This window comes from Mustela erminea, chromosome 12 (assembly GCF_009829155.1).
Source record: "Mustela erminea isolate mMusErm1 chromosome 12, mMusErm1.Pri, whole genome shotgun sequence".
Lineage (NCBI taxonomy): Eukaryota > Metazoa > Chordata > Mammalia > Carnivora > Mustelidae > Mustela > Mustela erminea.
The window spans coordinates 40,080,777-40,101,260 of record NC_045625.1 but is presented as its reverse complement, the minus strand read 5'-3'; the positions used below and the strand labels follow the sequence as shown (position 1 = coordinate 40,101,260).

The 20,484-nt window shown below is 35.4% G+C and overlaps 1 long non-coding RNA gene across 1 annotated transcript; it reads right to left on the bottom strand.

The window, feature by feature from the left end:
- Positions 1–557: 557 nt before the first annotated feature.
- On the bottom strand, positions 558–19,529 carry LOC116571146. The gene is made up of 4 exons (XR_004277731.1): positions 19,516–19,529; positions 13,696–13,703; positions 1,278–1,284; positions 558–643 (listed from the first exon to the last, which is right to left on the bottom strand). It is a non-coding gene; the product is annotated as an uncharacterized LOC116571146 (long non-coding RNA).
- Between the last annotated feature and the right edge of the window lie 955 nt (positions 19,530–20,484).

Below are 20,484 nucleotides of genomic sequence, written 5' to 3'. Positions count from 1 at the left end.
GAACAATACCTTTTGGTATATAAAAAAAGAAAACAAATTGGAATAAAATGCCACAATCATTAACCTATTTTTAAGTGAGATGGCCAATCTACTTTCTAATGCCAAGGTATAAAGTCCTTTTCCTTTCCTTTTTTTTTTTTTTTTAAAGATTTAATTTATTTATTTGAGAGAGAGAGTGAGAGAAAGCACCAGTGGGGGGTGGGGGAGGGGAGAGGGAGAAGGAGGCTCCCTGTTGAGCAGGGCTCCATCCCAGCATCTTGGGATCATGAACTGTGCCAAAGGCAGATGCTTAACTGAGCCACCCAGGTACCCCTAAAATCTCTTTTTCTTAAAGAAGCAAGATAATATTGGTGGATGTATCTGCTTCTATGATTTGGGGAAATTTCATATATGTGGAATTTAAGAAACAAAACAGATGAACATAGGGGAAGGGAAGGAAAAATTAAACAAGATAAAAACAGAGAGAGAGAGACAAACCATAAGACACTCTTAACTAAAGAGAACAAATTGAGAGTTTTTGGAGGGGAGGGGGTGGGGGTATGACTAAATGGGTGATGAGCATTAAAGAGGGCACTTGTGATAAGCCCTGGATGTTATATGTAAGTGATGAATCACTAAATTCTATTCTGAAACCAAAAGTACACTGTAACTCACTCTAACTAACTTGAATTTAAATAAAAACTCACAAAAAAATACCAAGGGAATGTGCTATTATAAAATATCTGATTCAATGAAAAAAACTTCCACAATAATAGTTTTGGGCCCATATTAGATCCCATATATGAGTGAAATCATATAGTATTGGTGTGTGTTTTTCCATCCAACTTATTTCACTTTGCATAATGCCCTCAATGACCATCTATGTTGTTCCAAATGGCAGGATTTCCTTCTTCCTCATGGCAGAATAATATAATGCATTGGTATACTACATCTACATCTTCTTTATCCTTGTATTTGTTGAGGACATTTAGATTGTTTCTATATCTTCACTACTGTGAATAATGCTGCAATGAACATGGGAGTATAGATATCTTTTCCAGATAGTGGTTTAATTTCTTTTGGATATATACCCAACAGTGGGATTGATGAGTCATATGATACAGGTATGTTTAATTTCATAAGAAAACTCTAATGGCTGTATATTTTCATGTGGTATTGGCCACCGGTATGCCTGTTTTGGGGGAAAAATTGATTCAGTTCCTCTGCTTTTTTTGGCGGGGGGGAGGTTACTGAGTTGTATAAGTTCTTAAATATTTTAGATATCAAGTCCTTGTCACATATATGCTTTGCAAATGTTTTCTCCTATTCCTGAAATTACCTTTTTAAATTTTTTTATTGTTACTTTGACTGTATAGGAGATTTTTAGTTTAAGGCACTCCCTTTTATTAATTTTTACTTTTGTTGCTTGTGCTTTTGGGATCATATTTAAAAGATCATCTAAAAAGACCAATGTCAAGAAGAATTTCCCTTGTTTACATCTGGGAGTTTTATGGATTTAGATCTTGCAGTTAAGTCTTTAACCCATAACACATTTCTTTAATTTTTATACCAGTTCTATTGGGGTACACTATTAGACATCTTTTATATCTGAGAAAATGGAGTCTCAAACAAGTGAAGTGATTTGACCAATGTCACACAACTAGTAGGCAGTATTTGAGTCTACCATCTTATCTGCTACTATACTGAGTAAGAGTGAGAAGAAAGAGCAAGTCATGAAGTACACAAAGAGATATGTAAGTATGTCTGCAAATTTTAGTCACCAATCATTTATAAAAACAAAGCAAAATCATATTTTCAATTCTAAAAGAGCAGGTTTGCTGTTTTGCTATTTACAATATTTGTTGAAATTTAGGCACTTTTACACTTTCAGTTTAAGCTAATAGGGCATTCAAGGAGTATCTTTAGAAGCACTAGACAGTGTTCTAAAAAGCTTGGGAAATGCTCAATGTGCCAAATGGGCTCTATGAATCATATGGATTTTGCATGTAAAAGAATGACAGAAGAGTGAGCAAGGAGATAGATATAACCCCAAATCATGGCCTGAACATATTTCTACAGTCCTCATCTGGCTATATTTCAATAACAATTTCCTTTGCTTACTGCTTTCCTTTCTTTCCCATATTAATGCTTCTCCTTAAGGTTGTTTTGATATGTGCACATGTTTGAGGGCTTTCCATGAATGGAAAAGTCTATTACAATGTTACTTGACGTTTCATTTGAAAACCATATCTATTTGTTTTTTGGTTTAGTAGAATGAAACCGTCATGTTTCTTAATTTATATCCATTGCCTTTTAATGTTTCCCTTAGCAAATCTCCTATATTGATTTTATATTGTGTTCTGCAATTTTGTAGTTTAAATGCATGGTCTTCCGTTACTTTCTTGGGGGAAAAAAGGCTCTCAAGACATGTAATATCTATGATTTGAACAGTATTGCCATTATTATAGAGATTCAGTAGGAACCAATGAAAATATCAGAGCACTTAAAAGTAATTTTATATACATAATATCACTGAAAGGAGATCATGTGGAAACAACTTAAAATATCAAACCAGTCTCCAATATGGCAAGGCTAATATTTTCTGTCCCATATCTTCTCGAATGAAGCTAATCATTTATCATAAGTGCTAGCTCTAGAAATACTTCAAAATCATGAACAATTCCAATAATAGTTATTTTATATATCTATAGACAGGAAATGGAAACAACTCTATAACTTAAAAATAATAGTCAATTACAAATGTGACTCAATCTGTAAACTAGACCTCCTCAAAATTAAAAGATGTTATATATTTTAATTTTAGATACAAAGGTGGATGCATTATTGGTGAAATCAGGTTACTGAGTAAAAAAATTGAAAATATGGCTGCATAGTATTCCATTGTGTATATATACCACATCTTCTTGATCCATTCATCTGTTGATGGACATCTAGGTTCTTTCCATAGTTTGGAACTAGAGCGTATCATGCTTAGCGAAATAAGTCAAGCAGAGAAAGACAACTATCATATGATCTCCCTGATATGAGGAAGTGGTGATGCAACATGGGGGCTTAAGTGAGTAGGAGAAGAATAAATGAAACAAGATGGGATTGGGAGGGAGACAAACCATAAGTGACTCTTAATCTCACAAAACAAACTGAGGGTTGCTGGGGGGAGGGGGTTTGGGAGAAGGGGGTGGGATTATGGACATTGGGGAGGGTATGTGCTTTGGTGAGTGCTGTGAAGTGTGTAAACCTGGTGATTCACAGACCTGTACCCCTGGGGATAAAAATATATGTTTATAAAAAATAAAAAAATTAAAAAAAAATTGAAAATATGGAGTCCATTTGAACCTTTCACCTATAGTCTCTTACCAAAAAAAGTGAGTAGGGGTGGGGCTACATGGGGAGATATAGGTAGGGGGGCTATGTGAACAGGTTCAGGCAGGGAGTGAAGATGTGAAGTAATGTTATAAATGAGATATTAACCATAGAGAAGGGAATGTAACAAACCCACCCTTTTGGTTCTAAATATAGACAGGATATTTTCATGATATTTACAAATCCACCATGTTTGTTTTACATATTGACAAGATATTTGTGTTTAATTAAGTACAAGTTCCCTGGTCAGTTTTCATAAAAGTTCTCAGTCGTGGAGGAGGGGCAAGATGGTGGAGAAGTAAGAGACCCTGTTTCAACCAGTCCCTTTAAGTGAGCTAATTACCAGAATGCAACTGAGGGTTTTGGAAGGATGCGGGGGTGGGGAGTTGGGTGGGCCTGGTAGTGGGTATTATGGAGGGCATGTATTGCATGGAGCACTGGATGTGGTACATAAACAATGAATTCTAGAACACTGAAAAGAAATAAAATAAAATAAAATGGAAGAAAAATCAATATTACCAAAAAAAAAAAAAAAAAAAAGAAAGAAAGAAAGAAAAAAGCCCTCAGTGGCAACCCATTTAGGACTCCTCTCACTCTAGAGAGCATTTTCCCTTTTGTTTCTGTTTTCACTTCCGTTAACAAACTTTCACTTCACTTCACATTTTTGTGTCAGTGAGACTCATTCTTTGACCGCATGAGAGAAGAACCCTGCAAGCCTACAACAGCAGGACTGGTGCTTGTACCTAGAAGGCTTCACTGGACCTATTTCACCAGGGCTCCTATGCTCTTTTCTTAGATTATATATATATATATATATATATATATATAGTCGTTAAAGTATCCCAAATTCACTGACACAATACCTTTTCTATTTCTCTCTCCTGAGATTTTAGTGTTTATTTATTTATTTATTCCTTCTAACAGAGCAGTTGCTTACTATGAGAAATTGTGCTAACCAGGGTGTAAAGGATAAATTCCATTTCAGTAAAAATGTGTGGGTATAAAGACTGGGTTTACTATCAATACTGAGAAACGATCATTCAGGGATGTGCTAGTAAATGGTTAACAGCCTGCTCTCTGCAGTCCGGGGAGGCCCTGATATGTGGCAATTGTCCATTTCTCTGATATTAATAGTCATCCCATCATTGCTAATGTCAGGTTAACAGTATGATTTCACTGATCAAGAAGTGAAATGAGGATGGGAAGAGATGTGCTCAGTCAGCCCTGAAGTTGGCATGAGCTAAATCTAGCACACTACAGGATTTAGAGATCACCTGCTATGTTAGATGTTGAGGAAAAAAGAGGAGCCTTGCTTTCAAGTCCTTTAATATGTCACTGGAATTTTATATGTACACAAACATAGCCTTTTTGGTATCAAATGGGGGCAATAATGATAATAGTAATGATAAAAACTTTCATTCACTGGACGTTTGGTCTCTTCTAAGCATTATATCAGTAGTGTATTACATACAAATATATCTGTACATACTACATAATATATAATCAACTTAATCCTTATTAGGTGATGGACATTATTCCTAATACTTTACCATATTATTTCTATGATGTGAGTACTATTTTTCTCTTATTCAGAAAAGGAAAGCGAAACCCAGAAAAAAAAATACAGCTTCTGTAGTCTGACAATCAGTAAATGTGAATATGAACCTGAAACCAGGTAATGTGAGTTCAGAGCTAACATCTAATCATCACTCCCATTGCCTTACTGGTAAGAAAATAATTGCTATCAGAAGTCATAAAAAGAATAAATGCTCAAGGCATAGTGATCAAAGCTGGATTCATACTTGGGTGACCTATGAACTCTTGTTATCTTTGGAGTTTACAGTCAGTAATTAATGCTTCTAATATCACTATATTATAAGTAATCATGTTACAGCATATGTTTCATGAAAACCTATAAGAATATATTAATTGTGACAAAACAAAGGTATTAAGCTAGTAGACTAATAAATTTATAAGGAAACTATGATTTAACCTTTTGTATAAATTCACAAAATATAGGGACCACGATCCCGAGAGCTTTACTATAATGAAGACTTTTTTACAATTTAAAGTAGAAAATATATCTCCATTGATGTCAAATGCATAAAACTGGACTCACTGACAAATTATTGAATTATTATCTTCAAAAATTAAGTTCTCTTTCTTCTATTTTTTTCCAGTATTTAGTATCACAAGGATGTCCAGAAGAAGCTTTATTTTTGGCTCTCTAGTGGTAACCCCTCTCACTTTGTCTATCTTTTTTCCCACCTATCTGGAAGCAGAGAGATTTCTTTATATTTTTAACTAAAGATATGTCTCCAGAACATAGACTCTAATAAGGTGTGGATCACTTTTCATGGATTTTTCCATGAATGTATTATACATTTTAATCTGCATACTGAATTGTTTCCCTGGGCTGTTTCTGTCAGTGTTGGTCTCAGACTAGATCTAGAAAGAAGGTACTAATAGGATGAAGAGTAATGGGCAGCTCTCCCATCAAATAGACACACACGTTGAGTGCCTCAAAGTCAACCACATATTAAGATTGTCCACTAATCAAATTCTGGATTGATTCTGAGCTTGGTTTTCCTCAGCAGGGAGAGAGGAAATTGGAGTGGGGGAACTAAGTGATTTTTCTCCTACTTCTCTATACACTGTCCCAGTCTGTTCCTGCAACAGAGGACTTTGCTCTTTGTAAAGCCATTCTATCAATTTTATAGAGAGAGAACATTTTGTCCAGATTCTGGAATTTCTATTTATCTCACTTACTCCCTTTTATATATGTATTTATAGATGTTTTAGTGAGACATTGAGAAAGTCTATGCTAATTGTTTCAAGATGAATATAATTTTAAAGTTTATCAAAGGATTTCTTAAACCAGTTGATTCTTTGGACTATTTCTAACATACCAGTTCTAGTCCAAGGTTGTTGTGACTCTTCAGACACTCCAAGATTATTTTAGTGTGATTCAGGTTTAGCCACTCAGGTCAGGATTTGCCTAAGAATATCTGCTTCAGTCATTTGAACAACCATAGCATAGTGTTGTCTTAGCCCACCATAAGGAATAAAAAGAAGTTTTTTTAAAAAAAGTAACAACTACAAAGTAGCCAGTACTCTTCTAAAGAATACATATAAATTATTTTATTTAACCTTCAAAACAACCATAACAGTAATGAAGTATAAAAATCTCTGCTTTCAAGATGAGGATGCTTGGAGAGTTCATGTAACCTGCCTAGTAACAAACTATGAGATACAAAGGCAAATTTAGAACTAAATTTTTTTTCTAACTTCAAGACCTAAACTGTAATTTACAAAGGTAAGGGATGAGCTTGTATCAATACCAAAAACTAAAATAAAATAAAAAGTCACATTGAGGAGAGTGCTTGTATATTACATTGTCTAATTAGAAAGTGCAATAAGTGTAGAAAAGTCCATAGTAGTCACTTTTACCACTAAATTAAAAATTTGGGAGGGGGGATATAAATATCCTGTTTTGACAATATGAGGTGTTCTTCAGTTTTCATTTAAGAATCATCTATTTTTTTATTAGGACATATTTCATAAAATGTCAAAAGACATAATTTCAAAGCTCAAATCTTATTAAAAATCCTTAAATAAGATTTGAGCTTTGAAATTGTTCATCATCACTAGCCATCAGGGAGATTCAAATTAAAACCACATTGAGATATCACCTTACACCAGTTAGAATGGCCAAAATTAGCAAGACAGGAAACAACATGTGTTGGAGGGGATGTGGAGAAAGGGGAACCCTCTTACACTGTTGGTGGGAATGCAAGTTGGTGCAGCCTCTTTGGAGAACAGTGTGGAGATTCCTCAAGAAATTAAAAATAGAGCTTCCCTATGACCCTGCAATTGCACTACTGGATATTTACCCCAAAGATACAGATGTTGTGAAAAGAAGGGCCATCTGTACCCCAATATTCATAGCAGCAATGGCCACGGTTGCCAAATTGTGGAAAGAACCAAGATGCCCTTCAACGGATGAATGGATAAGGAATATGTGGTCCATATACACTATGGAGTATTATGTCTTTCCATCAGAAAGGATGAATACCCAACTTTTGTAGCAACATGGATGGGACTGGAAGAGATTATGCTGAGTGAAATAAGTCAAGCAGAGACAGTCAATTATATGGTTTCACTTATTTGTGGAGCACAACAAATAGCATGGAGGACAAGGGGAATTAGAGTGGAGAAGGGAGTTGAGGGAAATTGGAAGGGGAGGTGAACCATGAGAGGCTATGGACTCTGAAAAACAATCTGAGGGGTTTGAAGTGGCAGGGGATGGGGGGTTGGGGGAACCAGGTGGTGGGTATTAGAGAGGGCATGGATTGCATGGAGCACTGGGTGTGATGCAAAAACAATGAATACTGTTATGCTGAAAATAAAGAAATTTTAAAAAAATCCTTAAATACACAAAAGTGAACTTTGTACTACCCTTTGCATATTATGATCAGAGAAAATATTTATAGGAAATAGAAATATACGATGATAACAGGCTTTTTTTTTTCCTTTAGAGATCAGATTGATGACAGCTTTTATTGTTCATGATGGAAAAATCTAATTTCACAGCCAGTTTGAAAATCCTGCTGTTTCAGCAGAGCTTGCAGAGATATATGAATGAATGGGGTCAGCCCTTACAATAGAGTAACTATGAAATCTGAGATTGTTGTAACCTTCATATGCAACTTATATTGCTAAGTCATATTTCTTAAAATGAATGGGGTTTCAATGTTGCTAGGCCTCCTAAAATTTGTAATATACTGTAATTGATCAGATATCTCCCTCTTTAATGCCTCTTGTCAGAGGATCATCATGAGTATACTGAAATAAAATAGAATTCTAACAGGATAGAAGAGGTAGATATAAATTGAATGGTACTAACATTTTATTTAACAATCCAGGAAAATAAAATTATAATCTTTTATATTTAAAAATTGGTACTTTGAGACTTTCATGTTCTTTTCATGTTCTTCATTTTGAAAATAGCAAAATTTTGCAGCAAGTATAGTTGTTTCCTTAAATCTGCAAGGAATAATTGTCCTCATCTTCCTACAGAATAAGAATTCAAAAGTCTAGACTCTGAACATTTTTCTCTTCAGTAACTTAAAAGGAAAGTGGATGAATAATGTATCAAACCCTTGGTAACAAGTTTTAATGGTCATATTTCATTTTTGCCTATTGGCTTGAAAATAATGTTAAATCACATTGTAATGAAGATGTTTAAAGATCTGTGATATAGTAAAAATAACTCAGTAGATAATATTCACAGGTTTATCAATGCTCAAATTAATAAGTATTTAAATCATACAAGTGTAAACTATATTTATTTTCTAAATATTTCTGTTGTTTCTAATAAAGTTGGCATGCAAAGCTACTCCTTAAAACTCAGGACTTAAAAAGAAGTTATTTGTATTGTTAAATACTTTTTTAAAAAGCATTTTTCCCTACTACTAAACATATTCTTTATTTTAATCATTTACCAATGAATATATAAATAGTAAAGTATAAGTTATTATAGTCTTTAAACTCATCTTAATGGAGAGGTATTTCTAATATGACTTCACTAAGATTAGTTTTATTATAATACTAAAAGATGTGTTTAAGGTAAGTGTTTTCAGGACCTATGTCTATGGGCTGTATATAGAAAGTGAATAAAATGTGTATAAGAAGTGTACATTACATGTCATATTGTCATTTCTACATCTAGTCACAGATGATTAAAACAGAATGAATAATGACAATCAAATTTAGTATGTGATCATTTAATATGGAAGTGCTCCCAATTTTCTAACCACCACCTCTACCAATACCTTCTACAGAAACTTAAGTTCAATATGTGTTTGTTAAGTATTTACTGAACATTTTCTATCTTTCCAGAACTATGAACAAATTAATTATTCCACATACATACCACTACACTCTATTAATTTGTAGTTTATTATTATGAAATTTTAAAATATATTTTGTAAGTGTCACTGGCATTTTATTTACTATCACTGAACAGCAGTCTTAGTAAATTAATCCCTTTCTTTGGCATCTTGTACAGTCAGCATCATAGAATTGGTTAGAAATCACAAAGCAAATATGCACACTCATATACACTAGGATCTCTGAGAAAGATGAAAGCTATGGTCTGTCTCCCCAGAAAAATGCAGTGATAAACATACACATTTTTTCACGTGAATTCAGAAACACAAGCTAATGCTAATAGCCTTCAAAGTGAGAACAAAACAAAAAATCAACCACATTATTGTAGAATACTTGAAACATGATACAGTATCTGGTACCTGACTTGCTCTCCTAGCATCAACAACTATGAATTTGACACAGTGTATAAAACATGTCTTTCAGATATTTGACACCAGACATCACAGTGCTATGATCCTTGAGAGAGAAGAAACAACAAAGGTGAGATCATGTTTGCCCTGGCATTCTGCCTAGACAGGGAGAATCCTCTCTTCAGATCATGACGAGGGCAGGAAGAAATTCAAACAGAGCATGGCAGTCTTGCTAGATTAAGGAAACAGATATTAAAGTTTGGTGGGGGGCAAAGCACATGGAGTTTTAAGAGCAAAGTACTGAAAAAAAAAAAAAAAACTTTGTTGATAACACACTCACACACTCAAGAAATCAGCACAGGGGTCCCAATGCTGAATATTTGGATGAATCCTAAGAAATATACAAATAGGATTTCACTCCACTAGGCACACACAAAGAAAAAAAAATTTCTTGAGAGAATTTCCAAAGCTTCTAGAAGCCAGATGGATGTTACGTTTCAACTAGAGTGCAGACACTTTGTTGAATACTTGTGGCACAGGGCAGATAGCCTTGGTTGTAGGGGGCAAGCTCTCAAGGAAGACTACTGTAAATCCATCCTCTCAAGAATAAAAACAAGCTTTAAAGGATGCAGTAACCACAACTGTCTTTTAGGATGAAGTCAAATACTGTGCAAAGGGGGAGAAAAAACCCTATATCCACATCAGTTACAATTCCCAATGCCTAAGAATGAAGATATGTTACAAAAAGAGGGTAAGAAAAATTTTACCTTTATTAAAATAGTAACCTACAGGTCCAAGAAGTCCAATAAAACTAAGCAAAATAAAATAAACTATATCAAGTCAACATAGAATTTTCTTTAAAATATCCTTTAAAAATAAAAGTAAGAAACTATTTTAGACAAACAAAAGCTTGTGAATTTATTTATTTATTTATCTATTTATTTATTTTTGCATTAGACCTTCACTATTAAAAACCCTAACAAAAATTATTCAACTAAAAATATTACATGGAAATTTAGATTTATAAAAGGAATAAAGGGCACTGGAAAGAAAAAAATGTAATTTTAATATAAGAACTTTGATTTATTTGTTTCTTATATTTCTTTAAAAGTAAATTTAGTTCCTTATTTTACATATGAAAAAAATATTGTAAGGTTCATTATGATACAAGCAAAATATATGATATCATATATCATATATCCCCACGCGAATGGGGATAAAATAGAAGTGTACTGCCGTAAGGATTTTACATTAAATATGATACAGTAAGTCTGATATGTATAACATCACCAGATGGTAGAATGTATTAAGTTGAAGACACATCTTTGAACACTGGGGAACAAGTAAGGGAGTAAACCAAAGAGAGAGTACTAGAAAAACAAACAGTGGAGATACAAGGGAATATACATTCTATTTAATCTAAAAGAAGGATTTAAAAAGGAATAGGGGTGCCCGGGTGGCTCAGTGGGTTAAGCCTCTGCCTTCAGCTCAGGTGATGGTCTCAGGGTCCTGGGATCGAGCCCCGCATCGGGCTCTCTGCTCAGCAGGGAGTCTGCTTCCCCCTTTCTCTCTGCCTGTCTCTCTGCCTACTTGTGATCTCTCTCTCTCTGTCAAATAAATAAATAAAATCTTAAAAAAAGAAAAAAAAAGCATAAATGGACAAATAGAAAACAAATAGCAAGATGAGAGGTGTAAACTCAACTATACTAATACATTCATTAAATAATTAGGTATGATCTAAAAATTCCACTAATTGTGAGGCTAGTTTCTATTGCAACAACTCAGCAATAATGAAGACAACTGGCATATGCATCACCATGGATAAATTTCAAAACCATTATGTTAGTACAAAAAGCCAAACATAAATGGCTATATAGTTTTGTCCCAGTACAAAACTATAGGGACAGAAATTAAAACAGTGGTTTCCAGAGACTGGGGATGGAAGGAGATTATTAACTATAAAAGAATATTAGGGATTTTTTTAAAGTGATGCAAATGTTTGAAATCTTAATTATGTTGGTGATTGCATGACTGCATAATTTAATAAAGTCCAATGAACTATATCTACCAAAAAGATGAGGTTATATGGAAATTATACTTCAATTAGACTCCAATAAATCTTATTTTAAAAGAATGAGGAAAACAACATCCAAATATAGGATTGATACCAAAACCTCCACACAATTTAAATATGAAAACAATAATAGTTGAAAAGTACAAAAATTATTACATATCATGTAAAACTAAACATAAAGCAGCTTCAATGGCTATCTATATGAATATCAGAAGGATCAAGGATAAATGAGTAAATTGTTTAAAAAAAGTCTTCAAGTCATCAAGACAATAATAGAACTTCAAAATAAATAAAGCAAAACTTCCCAAACAGAAGCATATATAAATATCTGCACAAGCACAGATTTCAAACTTCCTAAAAGTTGATAGAAAAACAGCCTAAAAACTCTTAAGATTATGTAAAACTTGAACAACACTATCAAATAAATAGACCTCACTGGCATTTATAGAAACTCCACACAAGCAAGGGGTAATAGAGCTAGGATAATTATACTCCCATATTCATCAGCCTTGGGTCAAGAGTGACCCAGATACGTAAATTCTGACATTTCCAGTTTTTTTGTGCTTTTAGGCCACACGAGTTCCAATAGCCTGGGAGGACAAGCTTTTATTAAAGACATGTTGGTGCTGGCAATTGGAAGTGAATGCACAACAGGAGCCTGGTGGGCAAGAAAATCCAATCTAGGGCTTATGGAGAGAGCCCTGGCAATGTCTGCTAAAAGACCATCAGTACAGTTGATGAGGGGCAGTTTCCAGGATGGGATGAGGCAGAACCCAGACTGCCAGTGGGGAAGAAAGAAGAGCAATTATGATAAGCAATAGACAGAAGAGGAATCAAGAGCCAAAAGATGGATTAAGCTGGGAAAAACTTGAGGATATGTACTACATATTAAGGGAGAATGTGTAGAATGTTGAGAAGGAAAGCTTGCAGATACACTAGAGAGATTTTAACATAGGGGAAGACTGAAATCAAAAGCGCACAGAAAAATGGTACAATGTGATTAACCATCAGGCAAAAAGAAACTAAAGGGTTGAGACATTTGGAAGGGAAATGGTGAGCATGAAGCATAAGGGGAAAAAAAAAACCCCAAAAACGGTAATTGTGAGGTGTTTCCTAGTGAGCACACATCATTCAATCATTTTAGATGTGTTAAATTGTTAACCCTCAGCCTTCTCTTTTTTATTAACCCTCAATCTTTTGAGATGTTATTCCCATTTTCCATGTTAAAAACTAAAATAAAAAATAAAATATAGCACAAAGAGAGGAACTGCAGTGCTGTGCTCCCTTCCTCCCTCCGTGAATTATATTCTATTTGAATGTTTCAAATGGAGACCAGTTCCATGAGGAAGGGCTCCTGGTTGAGCCACCAGAAGAGCCATCAGACTGAGTAGCTGCAGTAGTGAAAGTTTCAAAGTCCTGACAGATAGGGAAGTCAGAGGAGCATAAGGTCAAGCTACATTTCCCAAAGTGGGGCAGTTACTCGGAAACAAATAGGAAAAATAAAGTGAGTCTGAGAAAGGAGAGAAAACCTTAACAATGAGGATTTTTACTAGAGCTTGAATCATGTGATGCTCAATATCAAAAGAATGCTCACTTCATTTTTTGTGTGTTCTTTTGTTTTGTTTTATTTGATTCCACATATAAGTAAAACCGCATGATATTTGTCTTCCTCTGACTTATTTCACTTAGCACGAAACCATTTAAGTCTATGTCTGAGATGAGAGAAACATGGTTCGTAGGAGAATGGACAGCTGGTATTCACTCAGAGAGTCTCAGGACACAGTGGAGGATGATTAATGTAGCTTGAATGAAAGAACGAAATCCAAAATATATGAATGAACAAAGTGGAACAGAATACTTCAGGCTAGGAAGAGCCCACAGGTTCTGCAGACATTATAGTGGAGTTTCCATAGTATGACACCACATCTACTGCTCTGCATTTGTAGCTTTTCTAACCACTTACTAAACTGTATGGTGAACTCTTCCTCCAAGTGCAGTCCTTTTAAGACTATGCTGTCAGGAGGGATTGAAGATTAATACAGAAGAATTCTCCTGAATATTATGATCAAAGTCATAATCTTGAATGGTAGGGACTGCTCATTTGTACAGCATACCTCATCCTATCATTTGCATTCTTTGTGTTCTGTCCCAAACCCATTTCAGTGTTTTGATTCCTTGTCTTATGACCATCATCTGCTTATTTGTGTTCCACTAAATACTATTTCCTAAAGCCAACTGTATTCCATTCCTGTCCTATCAGTTTGGAACTCCTAATGCCAAAGGTGATTGCTTATTTGCCCACCTTTCCCTTTCCCACGGCTTTGGGGCTTCCAAACTAGGCAAATATCCTTCTCCAAAAGTTCACCTCCTCACCATCAGTGCCTCTCACCATGTATGAACAGCCCGACACTTTGATAGATCAATACCAGTTTCATTCTTGGAATATCTCCCTCAGCCTTTATGCAGCATTACCTACTCTAGGTATTTAAATTGTTAATACAAGTTTTTAGTACATAAAAATGAACACATGGATACTATAAAGAAAACTATAAAGTTAGGGAATGTAATTTATTGAAATCCAATGCCATCCATAATGGGAAAAGGGATATGAAGAAAACATTAATTTATAATACTTTTTCTCCACTTGAAAGAAAAAAATTGAATAAGGGAGTCAGTGAAACGCTTATAATTACAATAACATTCAGCTGTGGTGAGAGTACACCAAAGTGAGATTAATGGTACTGTAAGGATTCTAGATGGCTCAAATGAGTGAATAACAATGCTGCACCTATACTTCTGAGTTTTTTTTTTTTAAGTTCAAAAAAAATAGCAACATACTAAGCATGGTACTAAACAATTTAAAACTACTTTAAATTTTAATTAAATATATTAAGGTAAAATTCCCAAGATATTTTTCTTATAGCTAACTTTAAGTACCAATACAACTGAATAATATAATATTTGAAAATTACATGCAATATTGGTAATTTTGAAATGTATAAGCATGAGGCCATCTGGATATATCCAATTTTTTATTTTAAAAAAATTGAAAAAAAAGCTGCATTAGTGGAAACCATAAAAGGAAAAGGTATATGGGAGTGCCCTGAATAACAGGATTCAGGATTCCAAGAAAAGGAGGAACACAAATCTAAAAAAACAAACAAATAAAAAAAAAATCAGTGTTTAAAGTGAATTGTAACTATTTTAGAGAAATCTTTGTAGACTACACAAACCCAGTGCATCCAATAGAGATCCAATTGCTAATATGTATCAAATGGGAAAGAAAACACCCATTGAGTAAAAACTAGTCAAATAAAAGATACTTCTCTAAATAACTAAATATTTCTTAGACTGAAGAACCAAATGAGTTCTCAGGGTTCTTATAGTCCATCACATAATTTCCTAAATGAGTCAAATCTATTGTGAATCTAATTGTGATGTTCAATTTTAGTCAAATACACTTAATTAACCTAGTTACAGGGCAATAGAGTACATGCTAGTGACTCCATCCAGAATTGTTTTTTCTTCCTAGAAAATAAGAGTGTATTTTGGCATCAACAGCTATCTATCTTAGGCATCTGTTTTATCATTTCATCCATACATGTATATTGGTTGGTGCTACACAAAACCGAGGCTATGATGTTAATAGAAGAAGGTTTGGAAATAGTCCTAAGCTAAAGGGTCCTGGAAATCATCTTTGTTGTACACATAAAGACCACAGTTCAAGACAGGGCTAATATTAAGAGATCTCCACAAAATATGCTTATTGGTTCTTATTATTTTTTCTTAGAAATACCCCAAACCCATGATGACTTAATGTAGTGAGTAAATTGTGTCCCCCAACCCCCAAAATGCATGTTGAAGTTGCAACACCTGATATTTATGAAAATGATCTAATCTAGAAAAAAGTTTTTTGCAGATGTAATCAAGTTAAGATAAGGATACTAGATTAGGGTGTGCCCCAAGTCCAATGACCACTGTCCTTAAGAGGAAGGGAGATACAGAGACACAAAGAGGTGAGACAGCTATTTGAAAACAGGGAGAAAGTGGAGTGATACAGTACAAGCCAAAGAAGGCTGCAAACTGCCAGAATTAACCAAGAAAGGATATTGTCAAGAAGCTCTAGGGGGAGCATGGCCCCACTAACACCTTGATTTGGGAATTCTGACCCCAAGAACTGTGGAGATTATACTTCCGTATTTTTAATTCACTCAGCTTGTGATGTTTGCTATGGCAACCACAGGAAACTAACACAATTGGGACAGTTGTCTTACTGTTTCTTTGTATTTTCACCAAAAAAAATCTGATTAGGTTACAACTTTACTGGTCTTCCCATGTGAGGGAAACAGACAGTACATGATTCTCATGTATATTTAGCAGAGTAAAAAGGACAAAGGGCCTGGAGATTGAAAGACTTAAATTGGGTAATTCTGGGTTTGAACCTGCAACTTGGCACTTCATAATTTTTTTTTTAACTTTGACAATAGAAGCTTCAGTTTCTCTCTGTAAAAAAATGAGATTACTAAAATCTACTTCATAGGATTGTTGTAATATCATTATTTGTGATAACATATGGCATACAACTGGTTCTTATCTCTTACCTTGCTTTACCTTTAATACATTACTTTCTCTCTTAAAACATACAGTTATCTAAATAGGTTCACAGAATAGGGTAATGGAGCAAAATTCAACATTGACTTACAGGGTAGAACAGTTTGCCAAAATCTTTCACTTTTATTTTCTTATTCTCTAGACTGTGCCAGCTCGATCTGAGGTTCAATTGAAGACTCTTATGATTGGAGGAAATAGGATCCCTTATTTACTTTAACAACTCATTCTCATTTGGCTTTCTTATAGCCTTTGGATAAAGTATGAGAACAAGTATGTTTCGATGTTCTAAAAAGGTTGTGTAAATTATATATGGTGGTGATTTTCACTTACAAATTTAAAATATATGACACAAAATTTCCAATTATCATTTCAAGGTTGTAAAGAGTCTCAAATTTCCCTGAGAACCAAAAAGATGACTAAGAACATGTAAATTATTATTATTTTTTTCTTTTTGAGAGAGAGAGAAAGAGAGAGTAAGGGGCAGAGGGAGAGAGAATCTTAAGCAGGCTCCACACCCAAAGTGGAGCATGAAACCAGGCTTGATCTCTTGACCCTGAAATCATGACCTGAGCTAAAATCAAGAGTCATGCCCTTAATGGTCTGAGCCACCCAGGCACCCCTGTAAATTAATTTTAATCCAGAAAATAATTTTATAATTTTACTTAATATTGGAATTACTTCTCAAACAGCAAAATGTAGAATCTTGATATCATATGACATATCATAGGGCTCTCAAGAGGAAATACTGGTGTCTATAATTAACAGTTACTAAACCACAAGACATTCCACTTAAGTGGTCTTATAACTCATTATAAAAAATTTTCAAATAGTTTTTAAAATAACTTATACTTTTTATCATTTCATTATTGTCTTTTTCTGAGGAGATCTTCTCCTTCCCCAATACAAACTAGGTTAAAGTTTGCATTAGAGAGGGTAGGCTAGGCAGTAATAACAATTAAGCCAACATTATACAAGTTTGTTTTCTCAACTGTTTAACCGCCTGAGTCAGGTATTTCTCCCTGGCAGATGGCTCTCCTCCAAGTGGTATTATATTTACCAAAGCTTATTTCTTCACGTAGCTTCACCAACCCTTAGTTTTTGCTTTTTTTTTTTTTTTTGAGAGAGAGAGTGTGTGCAAGTGGGGGCAGGGGCAGAGGAAGGAGAGAATCTTAAGCAGGCTCCATGCCCAGTGGAGTCAAGTCTGATGCAGGGCTTGATCCCACCACCCTGAGTTCATGACCTGAGCCGAAATCAAAAGTCATGTTCAACCAACTGAGCCATCCAGGTGCCCCAACCCTTACAGTTTTATAATCATATGGTTCTTGTCAGTTGATGGAGAAACAGAATGTAAAGATCGTAAACAACTACCTTAAAAACCTCTTTGGGATGCCTGGGTGGCTCAGTGGGTTGAAGCCTCTGCCTTTGGCTCGGGTCGTGATCCCAGCATCCTGGGATCAAGCCACGTCAGGCTCTCTGCTCAGCAGGGAGCCTGCTTCCTCCTCTCTCTCCGCCTGCCTCTCTGCCTTCTTGTGATCTCTGCCTGTCAAATAAAATCTTAAAAAAAGTAAAAAATTAAAAATTAAAACCTCTTCAACCTCAGCCACAGCAACTTCTTCCTAGAAACATCACCAAAGGGAAGGAAAGCAAGGGCAAAAATGAATTATTGGGGCTTCATCAAGATCAAAACCTTTTGCACAGCAAAAAAAGTCAACAAAACCAAGAGACAACCAACAGAATGGGAGAAGATATTTGCAAACGACATATCAGATAAAGGGCTAGTATCCAAAAGCTATAAAGAATTTATCAAACTCAACACCCAAAGAACAAAGAATCCAATCAAGAAATGGGCAGAGGACATGAACAGACATTTCTGCAAAGAAGACATCCAGATGGCCAACAGACACATGAAAAAGTGCTCCACATCATTCGGCATCAGGGAAATACAAATCAAAACCAAAGTGAGATACCACCTCACACCAGTCAGAATGTCTAAAATTAACAAGTCAGGAAATGACAGATGTTGGCGGGGATGCAGGGAAAAGGAAACCCTCCTCAATGTTGGTGGGAATGCAAGCTGGTGCAGCCACTGTGGAAAACAGCATGGAGGTTCCTCAAAAGTTGAAAATAAAGCTACCCTATGACCTGGCAATCACACTACTGGGTATTTACCCCAAAGATACAAATGTAGTGATCCAAAGGGTCACGTGCACTCAAACGTTTATAGCAGCAATGCCCACAATCGCCAAACTATGGAAAGAGCCTAGATATCCATTAACAGATGAATGGATAAAGAAGAGGGAGTATATATATACAATGGAATACTATGCAGCCATCAAAAGAAATGAAATCTTACCATTTGCAATGACATGGATGGAACTAGAAGGTATTGCGCTAAGTGAAATAAGTCAATCAGAGAAAGACAATTATTATATGATTTCTCTGGTATGAGGAATTTGAGAGGCAGGGTGGAGGGTCATGGGGAGAAGGAAGAGAAAAATGAAACAAAATGGGACTGGAGAGGGAGACAAACCATAAGAGACTCTTAATCCCTGGAAATGTACTGAGGGTTGCTGACAGGGAGGGGGATAGGAGGGATGGGGTGCTGGGCGACAGATATTGGAAAGGGCATGTACTATGGTGAGTGCTGTGAATTGTGTAAGACTGATGAATCACAGATCTGTACCCCTGAAACAAATAACACATGTTAAAGAAAAGAAAAAAAGCCCTGTAAAAACTCCCATCACTTCTACTAATAGGTTTTTAGTTAGAATTTGGTACATATAGTCATATTTAGCTATGCAACTGGGAACTGTAGTCTGTGTCCATGCTCAGGAAGAAAAAGAAATGTGGTTTCTTGGTGAACAGCAGTTACTTCCTCAATGGTGAAGATAAATAACACAGAAGAGTGGTAAGTGAAGTTTTGGAAACACCACGTGGTACTTCTTACATACACACAATTCTAAATAATATATAATCAAGTGTATACTGAGTTCTGGAATAATTATGAATTTAGAGCCAGCAGTGACTGAAAGGAGAACGTATACATGATATTTTGCATTATTTGCTTCATATTTGATAGTATGTTTTATAAGTAAAAAGTGAATAATTTGATTATAAAAGTATTATGTATTCATTTCAGAGACATGGATATTACATAAAGTAAAAAACATTTTTAAAAAATTACCCTTCATTTCACTGGGGTGCCTGGGTAGCTCAGTTGGTGAAATGTCTGTCTTCAGCTCAGGTCATGATCCTAGGGTCCTGGGATTGAGCTGTGCGTCAGGCTCCCTGCTCAACTCCCTCTCCGTCTGCTCATCCCACCCCACTTCTTATGCTCTCTCTCTCTCAAATAAATAAAATCTTTTAAAAATATTATCCTTTATTTCATAATATGGCATAGCCATTGCTAACAGTCTTTTTTTTTTAATTTAAATTCAATTAGCCAACAGATAGTACATCCATGGTTTCAGATTCAGAGCTCAACAATTCATCAGCTGCTTATAACACCCAGTGCTCATTACATCTTGTGCCCTCCTTAATGTCCACCACCCATTACAACACCCCCTCAATCCTCTCCCTCCTGCAACCTTCAATTTGTTTCCCACTGATATGAGTTTCTCCTGGTTTTTCTCTTTCTCTGATTTCTTCCTATCCAGTTTTCCCACCCATGCCTTACGGTCTTCTGCATTGTTTCTTATGTTCCACATATGAGTGAAACCACATGATAATGGTTTTCTCTGACTGACTTCTTTTGCTTAGCATAATACCCTCCAGTTCCATCCACATCCACGTGGATGTAAACAGTAAGTATTCATCATTTCTGATGGCATTGTGAGTAGTCTTATCTATTACTTTCCCTTTTTAAAAATATTTTACTTATTTGTTTGAGAGACAGAGAGAGAGCGTGTGTGTGAGCAGAGCCAGGGGGAGGCGCTGAGGAGAGGGAGAAACAGATTCCCCCCTGAGCAGGGACCTCCACAGGGTGCTTGATCCTAGGACCCCAGGATCATGGCCTGAGCTGAAGGCAGACACTTAACTGACTTAGCCACCCAGGTGCACTGCCTTCCCATTTTTATGCACATCGTATATACTACTTACGTTTAACATTAGAATTGACATAGTAAAACTTATTAGGTG